The sequence below is a fragment of the Panthera tigris genome, chromosome A3 (assembly GCF_018350195.1).
Source record: "Panthera tigris isolate Pti1 chromosome A3, P.tigris_Pti1_mat1.1, whole genome shotgun sequence".
NCBI classification, from domain to species: domain Eukaryota; kingdom Metazoa; phylum Chordata; class Mammalia; order Carnivora; family Felidae; genus Panthera; species Panthera tigris.
The window spans coordinates 81,269,641-81,292,688 of NC_056662.1; the positions used below are offsets into that span (position 1 = coordinate 81,269,641).

General features: G+C 36.7%; 1 protein-coding gene across 5 annotated transcripts in view; it reads right to left on the reverse strand.

Annotated features, from left to right (window-relative positions):
- PELI1 (pellino E3 ubiquitin protein ligase 1) overlaps positions 1–22,749 on the reverse strand; it is a 68,455-nt gene extending 45,706 nt beyond the window's left edge. For all 5 annotated transcript variants that reach the window (XR_006215763.1, XR_006215762.1, XM_042981532.1 and 2 more), the window contains exon 1: positions 22,667–22,749. The gene's annotated coding sequence lies outside the window, so the exon portion shown is untranslated. The remainder of the gene's footprint in view (positions 1–22,666) is intronic.
- Positions 22,750–23,048: the final 299 nt, after the last annotated feature.

The window sequence follows — 23,048 nt, forward strand, 5'->3', positions numbered from 1 at the left end:
TTTACTTACATTTATTTTATTATAAAAGGAAATAATAGCTAGATATAATACCTTACAATCCTGTTTGGTTAAATAGCTAAAAATAGTTTAAAAACTATTATTTCTAGGTTATCAGATGATGCAATCTCTACAAGACAAGATTTCAAGAGCTATCCCTCTTCCAATATTCTAGGTTGGTATTTTCCATTAAATGCTTATTAATGATTTTTTTTTCCTACTAAAAATAGCAACTGTAGGTGTCCCTTGTGGTTTAATTAACTTGGATGTTTGAGTAGTTTTCAAACTGAGGGCTGTGATCTCCTTACCTTTAATTTTGTGCATCTAGAGTAACTAGTAATGCAATTACTAATTCAACAAATTATCAGTGAACATTCACTATGATGCCAGAAGCTCTGGGAGTATTCAAATGAATGCAAAAGGTGTAATTCCCTACACCACCACTTGTTTATTTATAGTCAGCCCAACCTAAATCAGAACAGGACAGATACTATATTAAAGCAAAAGACCAGAGGTACTGAAAGACTGCAAAGAAAAGTATTACCACTTTGGTGGAAGAGGATCCAGGAAAATCTTCACAGAAGGGGGTTTTTGATAAGCAGAGAAATAGCAGTTCAGGTGAAACAAACACATGCATCAAGACAAAAAAGGCAGGGAGTAAAAACTGGATTGTGTGCTCAAGAAAGGGTAAGTGAAAAGGTTCCCTGGAGGGAAGTGATTGGTTAGGAGACAGATAAACAGTAAATCTGTGGAAATCAAGGAGCATGTCTCTGTAAGCTCAGGCACTATCAGCAAACACTGAATAAATGTCTATCTAATAACTGAATGGGATGCAGCTGAAAGGCAAAGAAGTGCCTGATACAGTGGACCTTAAGGACCTGGAGTTAATCAAAAGTCTTTACACAAGGTTTCAGAGAGGGGAAGAAAGCAAGTGTGTCATCTACTGGGTAGCAGGTAATAGAACTTTGTTAAGTGTTAAACTCAATCTTTACAACTGTCTTCTAACAGATGAGGAAATCAGGCTAAATAATTTACTCAAGGTCATTTTGAAACTGCGCAGCAAGAGTTATGATCTGAATTTAAACCCTTGTCCTTTCCACCATTCCACACAGCAAAGGTCAATCAATCAATCAAACCAGGGCCAGAAATTGCCAAAAATGTTTACGATAAAAACACTGTGTTATGTCAAATTATGTCAAATTTGGGTGGAATTTTGGGACAGAGTGACCAAAATTTAGGCTGTAGTATCACACATAAAATTCACTTTGGGAATTCTTGAAAAGTCATCTCAAGGAAACAGTCATCCTTCAGAACAGATTAAACCGATACAAAAGAAGTGAATCTGAAGATGCATAGGCATGAAGACAAAATGGATGAAGTAATGTATGTAAAGGTACAGGCAGCCTGGACTTTTTTTTCTAGTTACTGATTCTGCTCACATGTCTTGGCAATTGTTTACTATTTAGGAAATTGTAAAATATATACTGATGAATATAGGAGGCTGGTGTGGGCTCCCTCAGCATTTGTGCACGTTATTGTTCAACTTCTCCCAGAGGGAAGGCTCTTTTCCTAAGGAAGGCAGGAGACCATTCAGGTCACTAAGAGGGATGGGTTTATACCTTTATTGTTCCTCAGACCGAATGGATCAAGAACAGGCCAGTAATGTGGGCTCTTAGAGTGAGATGAGTTACATAGATGTTTCTGCAATGCAAGTTTGTAAAAGGAATAAGAAACTGTATATGCAGCTGGAAGATGTTTATCAAACCATTTGAAACCAGCCAGGTCAAAACTGATCAAAAGAAATCTCTGATGTTGGACATGGTCTCTATACTTTTGGGTACTGAGAACCAGGACAATCTTGACTAAGTCTGAGTTTACCTATAGGAATGAGAAGCTGGGTTGAGGCAGGCTGGAAGAAAACCAAAGAAATTCCTCACCAATAGGACTTTCAATATTTGTACACCAAAATATGAAACTTCACTTACAAAAACTCAGTTCAGGGCAAACAAAAAGCATGTCAGCGCTTATCGATTCCCCTTTATTACCTCACAATAGAGAAAAATCTCTTTACCTTCTATTTTTTCAACAATGGACAGACTACCAAGACCAGAAAAAAACATTCCCTTAAAACATATTAATTTGCAAAAGCCCAGGTTGTTAATATCCCTTTTTGCTGATGCTTATTAAAAAAACAACACAAGGGAGAATGAAAGCATAAAACCTATTAAATTCCATGCCATTAAGAGTTGACCTGAAAACTTTTCAGAGGCATGTTTCATTATATACTTGTTGTGAGACTATGATTTGGTAGATTATGACATCACAGCAATGTTTCCTAAACAATGTTAAGTGAGTCAGGTTTTTAACATTGGTTAACATGGCTTGAATTGGAAGTGGATGTCATCTGGAACAATGCTGTGCCAAATATTCATTTAATGCTGTTTTAACTTTTTCTCAAACTGTATTTCCAATGAGCCCCCCCAACAACTGCAATTTTGCTAATCCTAGTTTTATTCCTTGTTGTCAAAGGATTGCTGTACCTGAAATTGGAAAATACCTGTACCTGGAAAGTAAAATCTAGGCTTTTGCTTCAGTTAACATTTGAAAGTTAGAATTTAGCTACCCTCTAACAACATTTGTTAGGACTGACCACTAGATAGGAAAATTTCCCATCAATCATCTCAGATAAAAACAGACTCTTCCCATTCATATCATTTAGAAACTATATTCTAGACTCTAGATACCTGAAAAGATGGTATGCTGTTAAGTCAAGTTCCCTTTTGGGTAATTTCAGCTCAGGCTAAGATTGGGGAGATGAAACTATCAACCAGTTTTCTTCACGCTCAAAACTGAGAACCTATTTGTACCAAAATTGAGGTACAAAAGTGGGTGTGTGGGGAGGGGAGAAGTACAGTTTTACAGCCCAGAAAGATAATACTATCCTATTACGAAATTCCTAAAATTGAGGTTAGTTCAGTAAACATTTACAGGATGCCTACAAGTATCAGGTACAGTGCTAGGAGTTGCAGATACAAAGATTAAATGAGAAATATTTCTTTCTTAAAGGAGCCATTAAAATTAGGAGAAACACTTTTTTCCCCTTTAGAATTTTTCTGATATCCTTTTTTTAAATCATGTAAGCAAATACAAGCTTTAGATAAGCAAATATAAGCCAAGAGGCAAATAAAATTATACATGCTACACTTCTATGCTTTTAAAACTAAAAGATCAGATTTGCAAATGTACTTTTTAAAAGTACTGCATACATTTTAATTGCCATCAACATTTCTTTCTTCTTTTCCTCTCAATGAAGGGAAAACATTTTTATAAGACCTCAAAAATTTCCTAAAATTTTACATTTTTAAAACAGTTACAGACTGAATTGAACTAATGTGACAAACCATAATGAATTTTTAAAAAATTCTTAATTTGCTTCTATTGTCATCTCTAATTATTGGTGCTAATAATGACTCCTGCTTTTATTGGAGATTTATTGTAGAATATATGATAGTATGTTTAAATTCTACACATATCTTTGAATTTCATATAGCTTACAATTCTCAGCAAGGATCTCCATTAATATTTTCACATATCAACATTTGTCAAACAATTGGACTTTACATAAGTTAACATAATTATTTTTCATAATAGAAATAAACAAGATTGTAATTAACATATTGTTCTTTCTCTTTGAAGGCCCTGACTCGGACATAAAATTGCTGATATTTGGATCAGTAAGTTTGGTGGACTGTTTTTTTTCCTTAACCTTTGACCATAAAGTATTTGGTTTATCACTGTGTTTACTGAGCCCAAATATTTATAAGGACAAATGGCAAAGCTTCCTATTCATTCCAGCTAAATCAATTAGGTCATTCACACATTTACTGAACACTTGCCAAAAGCCCCCCTACCTCTTTTGTGGTATCAATAAAAAGCAATCTTATGATAAAGGTTTATTTTGTTTTGAAAAAAAGCCAAGGTTCTTAAATTCACTGTTACTTTGCAACTCCTGCTTCACTCGCCTTCTACACTGTGTGTAGGTGGAGGAAAGAAACCAAGACATTCAGAACAAAATGTGAACTCAAGGGAAATTTTTAGACAGCAATAAATTGTGAAAATGGCTTAAAACTACTGTCAGAACAATCTTTTTCAGAGAAACATAAATGTAGAAACTTTAACATACCTTTGACATTCAATGAAAAAGTACTAGGCTCAGAATACCATAAATTTAAATCTTATTTACTTAAACTAATTTGAGCTCTTTGACATGTAACTCAATAAACTGCAATTAAAATCATATTCAAATAGGTTCTGTCTAATCTCTTCTTAGTACTTCAAAAAAGGACATAACTTCTTAATAACTTATGAAATATATTATTCTTTTTTGTGATTATGAAAATGTTCTGCAGTAAATACTCAGAGTATTTATAAATTTCCCAAGACCACTCATTTAAAGTCACACTGTATTTTGGAAAGTCCACTTTAAATGAACAATCTTATATTTGTAAAACACATTAATATATACATAAGAACTAAGCAAATAAATACATTGCTGATTCTAGCAGATGTAGAGTACAGACTACAATCGCTAATATTGCTGATCCATACACAATCACAGGAATTTCTTTAATGACTAATATTAGAAGATTAATCTAGCACCTTCTAAGGTAATATATATACTACTAAGTTTTTATTCTCATCATTGATTACCTCTTGAGAAACAATGTAATTTATGTTAGAAATTATCAACTTTTATTTATACTACAAAGTGTTATTGTGGTGGCTGAAATAGAAAACTTCCCATTTGATATGTCCCAATAAGTTCCATTACTTTTGATTTTAAGTTTTAAACCATATATCTTTAGGATCCACCATAATTCAAATTCTTCCAGCTTTTCTCTAGATTTAAAATGATATATAACTTTTTTTGACAAAAAAAAAAAAAAAGAAACAATGCTCAGTAAACAATAGTTGTTTTAATGTTTATCACTATTCACCTGTAAAAAATTCCCATGTTTCAAGATCCATTTGGTATGCCTTTTCCAATCAGGAGGTCCTTCCTTACCCTCTAAACACTTATCCTCATATCCAGCTTTAGATTATAGTAGGTACAATCTTGTGCTATCTCGTATTTGAGCTGAAAATTCCTCTAAGGGAAAAACTGTTTTGCTCATTTTGTAGAACTTAATAATAAAGGAAAGAAAATTTAAATATATGTTTAAGTTAGATATTGTGAACTCTTCATTTTAATTTGGTGAGTAAAGAATAAATATTTCTATAGTGTTAAGAAATCTAAAAGAAAAAACCCTAAAATTTCCTAAATACTATAGAATGGTAAGGCCTTATGGGGATGTTTGTACTCATTCACATATATTAATGTGACACAAAAAAGACATGGAAGGAGGAAAAAAAAAAAAGGAAGGAGCTAAGGAGCTCTCTAAATGATTATATTAGAGACTGAAATCTAAATATAATTTTCCACTTCATTTCATATTTTTGGTGTTAAAAAGAATAAAAGTACAATAGTTATTTAATTTTCCTTTTCAATAATAACTGAGTTTCCATTTTCAGACTAAAATCAGTTCCAGTAATCAATACATAAAGCCTTTGTTAGTGTCCCTCATCACCCCTTACTGCTTCTCCTCTCCCCCAAGGCCCTGAGTATCTAGGGGAGGTTCTTTATGAACTTCTTGTTCTCAAAACCCAGTGTGCTCAAGGCATTAAAGTATTAACCTAGAAAAACACAGAATCTATAAAGACACTGTTGTATATCACAAGAACTAGTAGTTATCAGCAAATTTGATTATTACAGCTAATAGGAAAATTAATAGCATGGTATTTGTTAAAGTAGGACCACATTAAAAAAAATTGATATTCTCAAAGTTCTTCAAAGGTGAAAAGTCTTAGCAATTACCATTTATATATTGCTTTAAAACAGTAATTTGGAAGTGAAATCATATAAATTCCAAATTAGCACTAAATACTAAATTAAAAAAAAAAATCAAATTGGTCTTCCTTAGATGAGCCCTAACTCTTAAAATGGAAAAGATACAAACCAGAGTTAAGGACATCTATTTTCTGCTGCTCAGCATACATTCATGCTTCCTGTAACGGTATCTTCATTTCCTTTCTGGAAATTACAGTTTATGTGTATCTGGTGGTGTTGATTGTGCCCTCAAACTCGATGGCTGGGCATATGGCTTATTCCCAGACAAGCCAAGCTTCACATTCCCATGGCCACAAGGGGAGTGGGCCAGTCTGAGCCAGTAAAATGCAATGAGACTTTTGCTGGGGCTTCTAGGAAAAAGACGGTCCCTCTTTCCAGATACAGAGGGCACCTTAAGGATTTAGGGGCTGAAGGGATTAAAGTTATCTTTTGCTCAGGTAGGGCTCCAGAATAAAGCCAACAGGGAGGAAGCAGTGCCAAGAAAAGCACAGAACTTGAGTGTTGACATTATTAAATCCTTGGGTGGAGTCATTCTTGAAGCCATACCTATCCTGGTCCAGTTTACACAAACCAGTAAACCTTTTCCCCTCTTAAGCCAGTTTGAGTGGAGTTTTCTGTCTCAATAGAGTCTTAACTGATATAACAACTATTTTAAGTGTGTTTGTTTCCCTCAAGAGTAAATACAGTAGGTCATAGAATTCAGTTCCAAAAACAAGGTAAAACAGACTCTTCCTCATAAATGATTCTGGTTCACAGTCTACTCTCCTTCTCAAAACCCCCTCTCCTTGCTAAGTTCAAAGGCTACAAGACTTTTTATCTTCTGCCTTTATATTGTCTTAACACAAAGGAATTTTTTTTTTTTGCCACAAAGAAATAATAAAAAACCAACAATGGAAAAATTATAAGCAATGGAGAAGTGGGGGAGTAAATCATCTATAGAAACTGTAAATAATAACCAGATGCACTTTTTACTAAAGGCCTAAATGAGAGTCAGGGACTAAACCTTATAAAATTAAGCAGATTCAACTACATACAGAACCTAATACAAAGACCTTAAAGTACTAAAATTGAAGTTCCTATTCAAAAAGCAGCTGATAAAATCAAAAGGAAAACTTCCTTGGGAAATTGAAATGTCTTTTAAAAATAGGCAAATAACTACATAATTTCAAAAGAGGTGATCATAATCACAAAAATTATTGATTTTAAGCATACTATGAAATATGACATGTTTTTGACCTCCCAAGTTATCCTGAAAATATTTAGCAGAACAAGATTTAACAGAGTAAGTAATTCACAACAACTAAAGACACTTAAGAGTAATATAAAATTAGTACTCCTACTTCCTAGGGATTTGTGACTTAACTGCTAACAAGAGAAAAAGAAACAATGCATGTGGAATAAAACGGAATTAAAATGCATATCCTTGTGTTTCTCATATCATATTAAAGTGAGCTTTTACCTGCATATTTTAGATCTTTTACATTTTAAACACCAGGTATGAGTGCTAGAATGAATTACAATACTCTCATGGTCACAATGAGACCATTAATATGAAGTCTGTGTGCAAGAGGATGAGACAGATTATTATTAGTTGAGATGAAGTACAACAGAGTGGTTAATGGAGTTCTGGAGTCAGACTGTCTATGCTGACTCCTGGTACTGTCATGTAATAGCTGTAAGTCTTGGGCCAACCCTACTGAGGCTCAATTTCCTCACCTGTAAACCTAAGATAATAAGTAATACATTAACATGTACACAGTGCTTATCGTAATAGGTGCCAGGTATTTTTGAAAGAGCTTTATATATTTATTCTCTAACTCCTAATAACGTTCTTGGGAGATGAATAATATCATCTCTGTTTTATAGATGAGGAAACTGAGGCCCAGATCAGTAAGTTACCAGAGGTCATACAGCTAATTAAGTGGTAAGGCTGGCATCTGGAATGGGAACCTGAGAAATCTTGGTTAAGAGTCGATACTTACAAATAAGCATTATAGTCTATTACCTTTCAATAACATACCATCACCCACCTCAAAGAGTTGTTTTCAAAAGTAAGTGTCTAGCACATAGCAACAGCTCAATAAAGATTTATTGTTATAGTTTTTTGACAGTTAATTTCTATTTACTTGAATATTTATATTGTCAATTAGTTTAAAATATTTACTTTAGTATAGAAACTACCTTCTGCAAAAGAGAACTGGGGTGAGGCAGACAACAGTGGAAATTAATTTCTATGAAGGGTAGTAAATAACTCTTCAAGAACTTTTGTAGCCAGGTACTCTTGAGGCTTCTGTAAGTTTGACTTTGAGCATGGCAATCTGAGGTAACTTTCAGATATCCATGGAGAGTAAGAAGCAATTATATATACAAGTCTGGAGCTTGGGCTGGAAATATAAACCTGGAAATCTTCAACATACAGATGAAATTACCTAGGGAATGAGTACAGAGTTTGAGAAGAAAGTCTAGAGAAGCACTGAGGAGTTCAAAAATTTAGGAATCTGAAAGAATAGCAGCAGTTCCTGAAAGCGATTTTAAAAAGCAACAGCATCAAGGTGCTGGTGTATGGTGTATGATGTCCTGGAAGTGAAGAAGAATGCTTCAAAAAGTAGGAAGCAATCAACAATGTCAAATGTTGCTGAGAGGTCAAGTAACTAAATACTGAAGAAAGTATCACTAAATTTAGCAATATGGAGAGAGCAAGTGACCTCCAGAGGTATTTCAAAAGAATAACAGGATTTTCTTAAATACAGTTATATATCTTTTTATCAGGAACAGCAAACTAACATTTGATGTATGTTGATCATTACATTGAGTCTCCCTTCTTCCTACCTCCAGCTCCCATAATGCCCATCCAAGGAAGGCTGTATTGATGAAATATTCCACAATATGAAACTATAGTCTACTGGAATTTTCCTGCATGTTAAGCACAGTAATGGGCACCACATAAACAAGGAAAACCAAGACTCGGTTTTTGTCCTTAAGAAATGATGTAAAACAATTTAACATCAACGTAATATGGTAAAAGTAGTCTCAGGGCCTCATGGAAACAAAGAATACTCATCCTAGTTTAGGGGTAGGATTAGACTGCTTTATATAAGAACAATATCCAGTCATTCACTTTCTGAGCAGCTGCTATACACTAGATCCCAGGAACACAAAAACAACAAGCTTAGATCTCTGGATCCACATAACCCATGGTTTAATGAAATGTGTCCAGGTATGTCAAAAGAGAAATTCTAATACAATGTGATCAATGCTATAAAAGACGTATTATCAAATGTTAACCAAATGGCAGTAAAAAGGCCCAAGACCCTAACCTAAACATGAAAAAGTTAGAGAAAATTCTGTAGAAGAGTAATATTCAAGATAGGATTTGAATGGCAAAAAGGCCTCAGCCAGAGAGGTTTATTTCAGGCAGTAACATATGTAAAGGTTCAAAACTGTTTTGAGAACAATGAGAATTTCATTATGGCTTATGCACAGTAATAAAGGGAAGTGAGGGAGAAGCTAGAGGTAGATAAGGGTCAACTATTTAAGGACTTTATAAGATAGAATTTGGACTAGATTTTTAGGAAATGGGGAACCAGAATAGACTGACATAATTATATTTGTTTTTTTCTGACTCTTAAAACTTGACAAACTAGACTCATGATTCTACCCCCTGCTCTCACCTATCCTATCCCTAATTTATTTCAGTAAATGGCACCACTATTAACCCAGTAATTGCTCTTACCAGAAACCTGGAAGTCCTTAATAAATAACTCCTTCCCCCTCATCTTCCATATACTGTCTATCACCATGTCCTATCATTTCACTTTTAAAAACCTACTCGAGGTCTTTACACATGCTGTACCGTCAGCCTGGAACAGCACTGTCCTGCTCTTTACCTAGCTGACTCCTCATTCTGGAGATAAAAGCTTAAATGTTAATTCCTTAGAAAGCATTCTCTGACCACCCAATATACAATATAACACAGGTCCCCTTCTGTCATTCTCTCTTAGCACTCTGTTCTGTATTTACTTATATATTTACTTGTTTTTAATATCTATTGCCCTTCCTAGTCTGTGACTTTCATCAGGAGCTGTCTCATTCTGTTCTCTCACCATACACTCAATGCCTGCAACAGCCTTCTACATAGTAAGCATTTAAGAAATACTGGTTGTAAAAATTAAAAAAAAAAAAAGAATTTTTAGGAAAGTAACTTTGAAAGCACTATGGAGGATGTGAAAAACATGAGGAGACTAGAATCAACAAGATCAGATACAAAGAGCCCAGGTGAAAGAGGATAAAGAACCCAGGCAAAGGGAACGTGGAAATGAGGATAGAGAAAGGCAGTACCTGAGACACCAAGGCGGAACTGACAAGTTCCTGGCTTGGGCATGTGGAGAGTGAAACATTAAGTTCCATCAGGACTGAAGGAGGCAGAACAGATAGGGAAAAAAATAATAAAGAGATCCTTTTGACAATGGCAAGTTTGAAGAATTTGGATTAATATGTCTAGCAGGCAGTTGAAAATTTAAATGTGGCACACAGCGGGGAGGTCCTGGGTTGGGGACAGATCTTTTCTTCTGTTTTTCCACTTCTACAAATCAAGATGCTAGTAAGAATAAAAACAGCTTCCAATTCTTGATCACCTACATCACACTTGACATTGTGCTGAGGGCTTTATATATTATTTCTATTCCTTTCAACAACTCTGTAAGAAGGCTTTCAAAGCTTTGAGAGGTTAAGTAAACTAAGTCAACTGTCCAAGGCAGCAAAGCTGCTAATCAGTGGTAGGACTTAAATCCAGTTTTCTTTAAATCAAAGCCTCTTTTTAATATACTACCTTACCTCTAACTTGAATGACCACCTATGAAGTTGGTTCTGGGAAGAGAGAAAAAGCAAACCTAAACGAACTATCAAACTAAGAAAATAGGGAATAAGCCTAGAAAAATGAGGCTTCAAAAATAGGTTTAATGAAATTTCATGTGAAAGAGTCAGAGAAAAAGAAGTGGAGTTAAGATTTGAAGACCCGGGCAGAAGAACCTCAAACCATCATAACACGTTTATAAAACATGTTCCACGGTACACAGCAGTTAACACACTTGGGAGCCTGTTAAAAACATAGAATTTCAAAGGCTCATCCAGACTTAGAGAATCAGAATATGTATCTCAATATGACCCCCAGATAATCTGCGTAATGCATTAATGTTTGAGAAGGAATGGTCTGAAACCATTACACGAAGACATTAACCAGGTTAGTGTCAAACTTCTAAGTTTGCAGAGCTAGAACACTTCCCTCTCAGGCATTCATTCTGCTTCACTATGTGCCCTTCAAACAGACACATCACTTTGAACCTCACTAACCTGAAGCTTTGCCATAGAAACATTTAGGAGTTGAAAGGAGTTTAAATCAAGCCATCACTAACCACTCTGAATGTTTCCACTCCACTAGGGATCTTAAGTGTTCCCATGAATCTTCTCCAGTATTTGTTTTTAACATCACAATGTCTTAGCCCACTGGGGCTGTTCGAACAGGATACTACAGACTGGATGGTTTATAAACAACAGAGATTTATTCCTCACAGTCCTGGAGACTGAGAAGTCCCAGATCAACACTGGCAGATTCGGTGTCAGGTGAGGGCCTGCTTCCTAGATGGTCATCTTTTCACTGTGTCCTCACACTTACAGAAGGAGTGAGGGATCTCACTGGAGTCTTATGGTCACTAATCTCATTCATGAGGGCTCTGTCCTCATGACCTAATCCCTTCCCCGAAGGTCCTACCTCCAAATACCATCATATTAGGGATTAGGTTTCAACACGTGAATTTTGGGGGGACGCAAACATTCAGTCTACGGAATTACACAAAACATAAACATGCCATCTCTGACTACACAGAATTCTTAATTCACAGAGTAAGTCTCAATTCTGAATGTTCAATGTGAAAAAACAGTAAAGACTCAGAAAGAGACAGACTCTATTGGCAAGTCATTTAAACTCAAGGAATCATGGAGATGGAAGGGACTTTATAAGGTTGAGGTGACAGACTTCATCTAGAATGCCAACTATACAGCTGCTGACAGTGCAGCACCAAAAAGGGAGTATGAAGCTGGGATGGGGTCAGCTATTAGCTATATCTACCATGGACTGGCTCCAAAGAGGGCAATCATAGGGCAAGCTGCTGACCTTGTAAAGATGAGGAAACTAAAGCCCAGAGAGGTTAAATGAAATATATGAGATGCATACTAAATAAACGGACCAGAACTCTCAGTCTCTTAGCTTCTGATATAGTGGTTTTTATCCTGAATCCTCCTGCTGTTCCTCTCTGATACACTTATTCAATATAAAATCCTTTAAATATAATAGGAAAAATCAAACCAATTAAAAATTAACTGAGAACAAACAAGTCCTCATAATTTCAAGTCCTGTAACAAAGACTTACATGCAAGTACATTCAGAGATTTAAATGAAGTCCACAAGCTCTAGGTTGTATCACCGTGATCAATGAAGGATCTGTGACTCAGATTGTTTTCTGACAATTTTACTTCATGGTGAGTTTTTCCATGTTACACTTTTTCTTTAGAGTTTAGCCATGATGACTCAGGGCACCTAGATGCTATGAAGGAGCTTTCAATTTAAGAAGTAGGAGGAGAATGAGGGGGCATATTGAATCATTAACATCCTACTCAGTTCTGACATCTAGCAAATCCTTTTTTGGAAGCCATTTTAAAGAGCTTCAGGAGGCAAATCCTGGCTGAAGACTTTAAAGACTGGTCTTTAAGTGCTGAACTACATGCAAATTAACTGGCATACAATTTCTAAAAGAGACATAACCAAGAAGCTTTAGCAAAATGTGATTTTCTTTTTGTTTACTAAGTATCAGTGATGAATTATAAAAAAGGTCTGGTGTCACTGAAGTAACAGATAGCTCTAGGATGAAGAGTTTAAGACACTAACTCAAAATTCACTGCTCCTTTGGTGAACTGAAAAAACTTAGTTCAAGGCTGAATCATCCCACTTTAATGAAAATTACAGTAAAGCAGTTAAGTAAATTTAAAAAGCTTTCAGATACATGAAGCTTGTCTATATGACTGTGGTTTCTAATCAGAAGCAACCACTACTTTATAAAAGAAACCCACATCAACACATTTTCTCATGAATGATAAACTTAACTAGTTTTGTAATTTGGAAGTTTTGGTCCTTTGGTAAATTTAAAGAATAGTAGTGAGAAACAATTCAAAGGAAAATCCATTATGTTAACTGTAATCTAAAATTAAAGAAACTCAGCTTTTAGTGCTTCCAGTACATGTAGCTCATTAAACTCGGCATGACCCAGAAGAACATGAGGTACTGTGGATATTACCTGCCAAGAACCAGGAATCCAACACTAAGGTTTTTGAGGAACCAGCAAAGCACCTCCAATTGTTTTCACTTATTGTTAAAAAAATAAAGTTAATGGTGCCTTCTAAAGATTAAGCCAACTGATATGTTGAAACTACAATGAGCATTTAAAAACGGGCAACAAATCAGGGCCAATCACCTTATAATTCATTCCACGAAAGGACACGGAAGTTATTAACTTGTTTACCACATTACTGATTTTTCTATCTTTTCCTCTTAACTGTCAAAAAGCATCTTAACTTAAGTTCAGACAGTTTTTCTCCAAAGCCATTTATGATTAACTATTATTACAATGATGACGAAATCCCTGATTGAGGTTTTTGGAAAAGACGACATATACCAAGAGCTGAAAACAGCACTTGAAATTCCACTAGGCTAATAATTCTATCAAATTTTGCTAGTTTAGGTATAGGTTCTGGATGGATGCAGAATTAACTCATGAAGCTCTCAAACCAATGACTTTACTACTGTTTCCTACATTATTCATTTCAAAAAGTGCTATATCCTCTGTGTCACACAGTTATCTATTAGTGCCTCGCTGATGGAATATACCATCTCTCCACTGTAACACACCCACACACAAAAAGGGAGAAAGGAAAGTTAAAAAGAAGCTAAATAGGTAAGACAAAAAGAGGATGAGTGTTATATTTGTCATGAATGTTATATTTGTTACTCCTTTTGAAGTATATAAAAGTACTCCTTTTATACTTGTGAAGACCCTGAATTCATTCCAAGCCCACTTTTAAGTATAAAAATGGCAGACGTGTAGAAAACATGACAGAAGAACAATGGGCACTAAAGCAAGTAAAGAAAGATAAACAAAGCCAGTGACAAAGCGAGGAAGAGATGAAAGTAAGAGAGAGGTGAAGTGAGAGAGGCAGAAATATGGAATACACGTATCTTGCAAAGCACAAGTTGAAAAAACCCTGGAAGCTGATGCTGCAAAAATCTACAGAGCTTAAGTAATAGACTGAATTTTCAAATAATTCTTCCTTACTGTTAATTAGCATCATCATCATTATTAATATTATCAATTCATCATTATTATTATTTCCCAAAATAAGTACAGGCTTTATCATGGTCACAAAGTTTAAGCCACCATGAAATTTAAGATGTACCTTTTACAAAGCAACTTTTTTTCTTGAAATGGAAGCTGTATTATTATTACTATTCTCTACTTAATTTATACATTTCATCTATTAAGTAGATCCAAGTTACAAGAATTATCCATGGTCACGTTTACTATTTTGTGAGAGACGATTTTTTTTTTCCTTCCTTCCCTTCCCCTCCCCCTTTCTCTTCCTTGTCCATCATAAGTTATTTATTTCACAAAAATGGAAATGAAACACTGACTCATAATCCTACCAACAAATCAACAGACTGAAAGCTATTTCTAAAATGAGCCACACATCAGTATGGTCCCATCACAGAATTTCAAAGTCATTCATGAAAAAACTATTATTATTTTATTGTATTTTACAGATGAATCAAAGATAGCTTGGAAATACCTTCAGAATTAATGGAAAGCCCAAGAATTAAACATGGGCTCTGTGTTCATGCTAACAGGCTAGTGTTTAAACTATATTAAACAGGGGTGCCCGGGTGGCTCCATCAGTTAAGCGACCAAATCTTGATTTCAGCTCAGATCACGATCTCACCATTTGTGAGATCAAGCCCCGCATCCGGCTCTGTGCTGATGGCGTGGAGCCTCCTTGGGGTTCTTTCTCTCCGCCCCCTGCCCTACTCATGCTTGCTCTCTCAAAATAAATAAGTAAACAAACCAAAAAAAATACATTAAATAATCTAGCCTACCATCTCAATCTTAGTAGTAATATATAGTATATGAAGAAATGTTCTGGCTATCTACCTATATGTACATATACACATATATACACACCAAGAGGACCAGTGAGTGAGTTAAAGAAATTAAAGAATTTTCTGGGGTGCCTGGGTGGCTCAGTCGGTTAAGCGGCCGACTTCGGCTCAGGTCATGATTTTGCAGTCTGTGAGTTCGAGCCCCGCGTCGGGCTCTGTGCTGACATCTCAGAGCTTGGAGCCTGTTTCAGATTCTGTGTCTCCCTCTCTCTGACCCTCCCCCGTTCATGCTCTGTCTCAAAAATAAATAAATGTTAAAAAAAAATTAAAAAAAAAAAAAGAAATTAAAGAATTTTCTGAAAAATGTTCAAAACAGGGAGTTTTGTTAAAGTATTCCTTATACTGTTACGTACTTATATTCTTAGTGGTCACTTTATGCAATTTATTTTATTTTATGAAAACATTTTTTTTTCAAGTAATCTCTACACCAATGTGGGGCTCAAACTCACAGCCTTGAGATCGAGAGCTGCACGCTCTACTGACTAAGCCAGCCAGTCACCCCTGGAATTTATTATATATTAAAAAATTCTCAAATTCTACTTAATCCCATTAAATCCTATATATTATTGGTTAAAGATACAGAAGAAAATATTGTACCCTCCTATTATGCATAGTTAACTAAAAAAAAAATGGTTTTCTTTATTATTCAATGTTATCCATAAAGTAAAAATCATTGAAATAAGTTTAGTTTCTCAGTTTGGAAAACTTATTCCTACAAAAAATGAAAATCATTTATCATTTTAAATCATTTAGTGTCAAATCATTCAAAACTAGAAATCCCTACATGTATACTGTCCTATCAGTAGAAGATTTTTAAAGTCCATATTTATGCAGGGTTTTTTTGAGGGAGTCTTTCAAACGTTTGAAGGATGGGTTCAATTTTTCTGTAACAATAAAGATTTAAATACAGTTCTTTATGGGAAATCATTATGTTCTGGAAGCAACTATTAATCTGAGAAATGAAGCATGAATGTAAGACTTGAGAGCCAGATTAGTCTCTAACACTAAATGTGCGCTGGTCTTTCAATTCTCCTAGTGTATGCCATAGCAACAAGAAAGTTATACAACTTCATTACATTATAAATGCCATCTCTTCAGTCTTAAATGCCTGACACAGAAACTTATCTGCAGTGACTGTTTTGAGTAGTTAATTATTAAGAAGTATGTATAGTCTTGTGTGTATGTATACGTATGTTTCAATGCACCAGACAAAACACAAATATCTAAATGAGTGTAATAGTCTCTTCCATATCAGTTACTCTCAGAGGTTAGATCCTTATTCCAAATGATGCTACAATTGTCCACAACATTATTGAAACTCCTTTTCAGTCTATGGGTAGACCTGATTTTTAAGAAACCATAATTGCCTTCTTAAGGATCTGAATTTTAGAAATAGCCTGAAGTTATTTCTTATTTTCTTTCTTTCTGTCTGTCTTTCTTTCTTTCTGTCCTCTCTGAGTCATATCTGATAAATGAAATATCATGTCTTTAGACCTCCTTTTCCCCTAAAAACATGGGGCAAATATATAGTACTGAGCTATTCTCATGTGTGGCTCTTAAATTGGCTTAAAAGGCAATTACCAAAATAAAAAAAAAAAAGTAGTTCCAAAAATATTTTGAGTAATGCTAGTATCATTGAAGTAAGTGTACAGATAGCTCCCAGGGTGACTAAAGTAGACATATTTTAGGTAAGTATAAAATAAATGTCCTTACTTTAAAGCAAGGATAGATAATTAACCAGGCCCCACACAATCTGGTCTCCTGGCCCCTCCCTTTACCTTTCTGACCCTATCTCCGGCTACTCTCTCTTTCTAACCCAGCCACACTGGTCATCCTGTAGTTTCTTGCACAGTCAAGACTCTCTACCTCAGGGCCAAGGTACATGCCCTTCTCTGTGCCTCCGCCCTGCTCCAGGATTATCTGCAAGGCTTACTCCCCCTCACCTACCTCAGGTCTTTCTCAATGAGGTGTGTTCTGCCATGCTCCTCCCATCCCATACTCACATCCCACCTGGTCCCTTTTCCCCTTCTCTCCTTTATCTTCTCGTGTGTGTGTGTGTGTGTGTGTGTGTGTGTGTGTGTGTGTAACACTGTTCATTACAGAAATTTTCAAACATACACAAAAGTAGAGAGAATATGAGAAATCTCAGGTATCCATCATCTACCTTCAACAACTCTCAATACATGGCCAATCTTGTTTCATCAATGCTCCTCTCCCCTCCAAATTATTTTGGAGCAAAAATCCAGACATGATATTTTAATTAATAAATACACTAGATCTCTAAAAGTTAAGGCCGCTTGTTTAAAACCCAGAATACATTATCACACCTACAAAAATTAACAATTCCTTTTAATCAAATATTCAATGTCCAAACTTCCCCTATTTTTCATAAATACCTTTTTACAGTTCACTTGCTCAAAGCAGGATCTAACTAAGGTCCATATACTGCATTTAGTGGATATGTCTCTGAAGTCCCTTTTAATCTTACAGCTTCCTCTCCCTTTCTTATTTCTTATTTATTTCTTGAGGAAATGAGTTCATTTATCCTTAAAACATGAAATTTTTTATTTATTTTATTGCCTGGGTCTCAGAGCTTTTAATTTTAATTTGCGTGAATGGTATCAGCATCTAGACCAGTGCCTGACCCATAAAAGACAACCAATAAATACTTACTGAATGAATATTTGGCGTTCATGCCAAAAGTCCACTGCCCACCCAATAGCAGAAACTGCTAATCACAGCACTCTTTCCTGTTGAGTCTGAACTAGGACTCCCAGTTTTCTAAATATAGTCCAGGGAGCCACCACCAAGCAATCAGATTTGGTACCCAAGGTGAAATCTATTTGCTGTCCCTGCTTTACCTCCCTCCTTTCAAAATAAGTGTACTTCCATCTCCAAAACAGATTCAATGGCCCCTGTATGTTGAAATTTAGCTGAAGTTTAGCATAATAAATGACTGTATTTCTTGTCAAATATGTGTAAACATTTCTTAGCTTATTTTAGACAATTTAGGGGAGAAAGCATATTGTAGCCAAAAAATGATACAAAAAGAAACTGCAGAAGATGGTGGGAAACTAGGGGTAATACATATTTTTAGAATTAGCAACATCCCAAGAGGTTCATTATAGAAGAAAAATCAGTAATAAATTCTTTGAAAAGGAAGTAGATTACATGTGTATTGAATTTGGAACTTTTTTTTAAAACTACAGGAATGGTCAAGATTAACTGGGGAATAACAAATGTCAGAATTTTCTCATTTACAGGCAACAACAACATATTCTATTTTTCTGTAAACGGTATTTTGAGGTGTATAAAAGTTTTACAGAGGTAATGCAAGTAGTACTATGTAAAATTCTACTTCTCTGAAACAGTTTATTGTGGCAAAAAGAATTCTAAAACATTATGTATACGTTCTGAAAAAATAATCACATCTTCTTAGACTTATTTACAATTCATTTCTCTTAAATTACCTAACAAATCTCTTTTCCTCAACTTTATTTCTGAAGGAAGCTATGGTAATTGAAAGGCTCCAATCATATGTTCATGTTTTGATTACTTATTTCTATTTAAAAAGAAAAAAATCAGAAATTCCCCGATGTTCATTCAAGAAATCTTTTTTTTTTCAATGTTTATTTATTTTGCAGAGACAGAGACAAAGCGTGAGCTTTGTAGAGAGGGGTAGAGAGAGGGAGACACAGAATCCAAAGCGGGTTCCAGGCTCCGAGCTGTCAGCACAGAACCCAACATGGAGGTTCAAACTCAGGAACTATGAGATCACGAGCTGAAGTCGGATGCTTAACCGACTGAGCCACTCAGGCACCCCTCACTCAAGAAATCTTGTACTTTCTCTTTATTACTTGCAAAGTAATGCAGCAATAACAACAAAAATTATGTAGGACCTACTAAGCGTAACATGTTAAACAATTATTTTCAACCTCTGGAAAGAAAAAGAAGTGGTCTTTCAAGATAATGTAAGAAAAAGCTAGTGGCATAACTTGAAATTATATCTAGTTCTTTCAGTGACCAATAGTTCTTGTTCTGAGATTTCCATACATTAGTGTGGGGAAAATCTTCTCTGGCAGAGGCTAAACTTAAAGAAAAACAATGACCGCCTCCTCCCCCACTACCACATGTGTAAAAAAAAATCTCCAACAACCCAAATCCCTTGAAAGAATGATTTCTATTTACTTTCCTTGTGTAACATATTTAGAGGAAATCTGGAAAAGATGGCTAGAAATCTATAAACAGAAACTGCTAAGTGGAATTCACTGTTTATAGACTTTAGCTAGAATTTTGTCCCTTATATAATGCCAGGAATCTTTCATATTGTACTTTTTAAAAACATCTTCATCAGGTTTCTTTCTGTTGATTTTCTTCTTCCTTCTTTCAACTGGCTTTTAAATTTGTTTTATTCTCTTCAATGAAAAGACATAAACGTAACTTTTGGAATAACATGATTTTTTCCAAAGAAAGTCCTGGAACCAACCATCTTAATGCCATCATATACCTGACGTTTTGAAATTTTAATATACACTGCATAGCTAAAATATATGTAATAAAATAATCCATACAAGCCTTTCTGATTTCATAAATACTAGGATAGCTTTATACTGATGTGCAATGGCAAGATGTATGTGTGTGAGAATGTTAGAAAGATAGTTTTCAGGGCACCTGGGTGGCTCAGTAAGTTAACCATCTGACTCCTGATTTTGGCTCAGGTCACGATCTCTCGGTTCATGGGTTTGAGCCCAGCTTTGGGCTCTGTGCTGGGGCGCAGAGCCTGCTTGGGATTCTCTCTCTGCCTCTCCCCTGCATGTGCTCTCTCTCTCTCTCTCTCAAAAATAAATAAATAGACATTGAAAAGAAAAAAAAAAAGATAGTTTTCAATTCTAAGTTTGGGCTTAAAATCTTTATTAGCTCCAGAAGTTTCTGTGTGCAACCAGTTGTTCACAAAGCAGAATTGGCATAGAAAGTCCTTATCATCTGACCCACCGGACAGTATTAATGTGGCACATTCTAAATGACAAGACTCTGAACATACAAGTGACATTACGACAACCTGAAAAGAAGCTGAAACGACGTCAAAGAGCAATGTACGGAGGCTTCCCCTTGAAACGTGCCTGTTTAGCATCTGGCAGTACCAGACTCAGTTTCCTACCCTGTACCTTTCTGCCATTTCTTTAAGGGGTCCCAAAGATTATCAGGAAACCTGCAGTGCCAGCCTTGGCCAGTCGACACTAACTCTGCCTTTGGATTGAGCCAAGAGGTCCTGTTAGTAGCTTCCTTTAAAGTACAAACGCCTCTGGTAAATTTGGTTTGTAAAAGCTACAGAAAAAAGTTCATCGTAACCAACTGCAAGGTCACTGAAATGACAATTTTAATAAGAGCACAGATTCTTCCCCTTCCCCCCAAATCTGTCACTAAGGCACAATTTCTAGCTTTTTTTCAAGTCAATAAGTACTACTATTATTGCATTACAGCACCTCTAAAACATTAATGAAAACCCGACTGAACGTTTTCTCTTTACAAAGTGTCAATTTATTAGATGAGGCATTAAAACCACTCCACTACATGCAACTTTCCGTACATTTAACTGTTCTACTTCCAATCCTTTGCTTTAAACTGAAGATCTCTTTAAACATCCCACAGGATGGGGACAGGTTAGAGGATTGGGGAGAAAAATCAAAAAAACAAACGTCTCACTTTCTTTTTCTGATGGAACCACCAGGATCTAAAATCTGGGGGCAACTGTATCACAAAAAATTAAATTCAACAGTAATAGGTAAAAGTATTCACTACAGTTCTGATCATTATTCATCTCAAGAAATAAATAGTAGAAATGATGCTTCACTTAAATTTTTGGTACCATCCAGTTTGGTTCAACTACCAAAAATAAACTTGTCCTCAGAATTAAGCATTCTCTTCCAGAAGAGGCTGTTGGTGTGAATAAAAAAAACAAAAGGAATTCATATGATCTATTTGTACAATAAAGACAATGTTTTGCGATGTAAATTTGATCACTTTGAGAAAACATTTCCTGTTTTAAAGAAAACATCATAAGCTCAAGCAGAAGAACTGAAGAAACTAAACCTTCTCCACAATTCAAAAATTTAAATTCACACTACAATTCAAATTAAAAAACAAACACCTTACATCTCTCCTCAGTTATAATACATATTCAAAGTAGAAAAAGACAAAGCCAGTTCTGAAACAAAAGATCAGCTGCTATGAAAACAAAATAACATTTTTGCAGAGAAGGAAAAGTACACAGCTTTGAACCAAAACAAACAGATGACCTTTTCATACACTTAAAGCTTCAGTTCTCTGCACATCGAGTACCTTATGGGTAAAATGCTCACTCAATTATTTGTTAACATACTGTTTGATGATTAAACGATGGGAAGGCTGTTGATGCTGTTAAAACCAAGATACATCTCCTCGTGTGTAGTGATTAAAATCTGTCAAATTCACATTAAAAAAAAAAAAAAAAGAAAGAAAAACCCTCTGTCCTCCTGCTCCCCCGTCACTGCACTCTTGCCTCATAAAAGACCTGCATGTACAAAAATAAAAGTAGATGGTGGGGTGGGTTTATGATTTACAGTATTTTCCACACTCAAAGCATTTTTCAAGAGTCCTTTGAGGTTTTAAGATTCAAACACTATGCAAGAATTATTGTTTGAACTACCTAACAATTACCCAGACTTCTTTTAGACTTCAGTTAACCTTTAACTAAAATGAGCATCTATAACTTTTCCACGGAGCATCGGAGAACGAGTTCTTACTCATAAATGCTTTCAGGTCCTCAGACACCAGGCGCGGTGGAAGATGAAGAGTATCCATCAATTAGAGAGCTCTTCCGGACCTCAGTTTACCCACTTAGGAATACGGGCGTATTAACTTGTTTCGTGGGGACCACGAAGGTGTAATTAATTAGTGTTTTTAAACGCTCTGAGATCCAGAGATGAAAGGAAATGCGAGAGACACGCAGAGGAGATGACAATAATCACAACAATAAAAAGAATGACTAACTTGGAAGTCTGTGTTATGTAAGGAAGGAGAAAGAAGTTAGCAGATTCGCACAAACAAAAGAAAAGCCCACCGCCCCCTTTGTTTCTCTTTCATTTCCCTCTTCCTTCCCGCCCCCGCGGAGCTCCCCTCCCGCAGCAGGCGGCCCCGCGCGGGGCGCTGGGCTCGGACTTGGCCGCCGCGCGCGGGGCTCCGAGGTGGAGGGGGAGGGCGCGCTGGGCCGGCTCCTGACAAAGGCGCTTCCTCCTGCGAGGGCGCGGGATGCGGGAGCCGCAAACTCCGTTCCCGGCCGCCTCGAGCGCGGGGGCGCGCAGGCGGGCGGGGAGAGCCTGCCGGCCGCCCCCGGCAACCGCCGAGGAAGTTGCGCGCCCGCCTTGCCCGCACCCCTCGTTGGCCTCGCCACCATCCCTTCCGTGGCCCGCCGCGGCCGCACTCACCGGACAATTGCTGGCGGCCGCAATCCAGCACGGCCCCGAGACCCGGAGCGAGGGGGTGAGAGGTGTGCGTACGCGAGGAGCGCGAGCAGACAGCCCAGCGTTCTGCCGCCGCCTTCTACACGAGCCGGCCAAGCCCCGCGAGGGAAGTTGGCCGCGGAGCCGAGCGCTGAGGAGCCGCGGGCGGAGGGAGAGGCACGGAGCCCGCTTTGTGGTGCGCTTCCGAAGGGCTCGAGGCAAAACCGAACGCGCGGCGCCGCTGGTGCTGCTGGTGGAGGCGGCGGCCGCGGCGGCGCCCCCCGACGGTCCCTCCGCCTCACACCGCTCTGGGTCACTGACACACACTCGGAGGGAGGGGAGGGGACTAGCAGGAGGGCGGGGCGGG